This window comes from Bison bison, unplaced genomic scaffold (assembly GCF_000754665.1).
Source record: "Bison bison bison isolate TAMUID 2011002044 unplaced genomic scaffold, Bison_UMD1.0 scf7180017860864, whole genome shotgun sequence".
Classification (NCBI taxonomy): Eukaryota; Metazoa; Chordata; class Mammalia; order Artiodactyla; family Bovidae; genus Bison; species Bison bison.
Window position 1 is genome coordinate 15,968 of NW_011491436.1, and position 540 is coordinate 16,507.

Here is a 540-nt window from a genome sequence, read left to right on the forward strand (position 1 = left end):
TGTGAATTTTATATATATATATATATATGTATACACACACACACACACATATATATATATATATATATATTCTCTTACCCTTTTAAAAAATACTATAGCTCATACACCATATACTCTCTTCTGCACCTTGACTTTTTCACTTATATTTATACTGGACATGTTTCCATCTCACTACATAGAGAGGTAACATTCTTTTTTACATCCATATGACATTTCCCTGAGAAATATTTTTATATATCAATCAATCACTTATTGATAGAAGATTGGATTGTTTCTAAACTTTCTGTATTTACAATGTCTAAATGAAAAAACTTTCACGTGTCATTTAGGGCACATGTAAGTTTATAAAATGGGCTATAAAAATGATACCTATTTAAGAATTGGATTTGAAATCTAGTAATTTCTAAGAGAAAATGGAAGTCAATATAATAATAAAAGGACAGAAAGCAGCCTGGGTAAAGTGAAGGAAGTCACCAAATTTTTATGTGTCTGTGGCCACCATGAGGTGGCCGAAGTTTTGGAATTTCAGCTTCGGTCTCA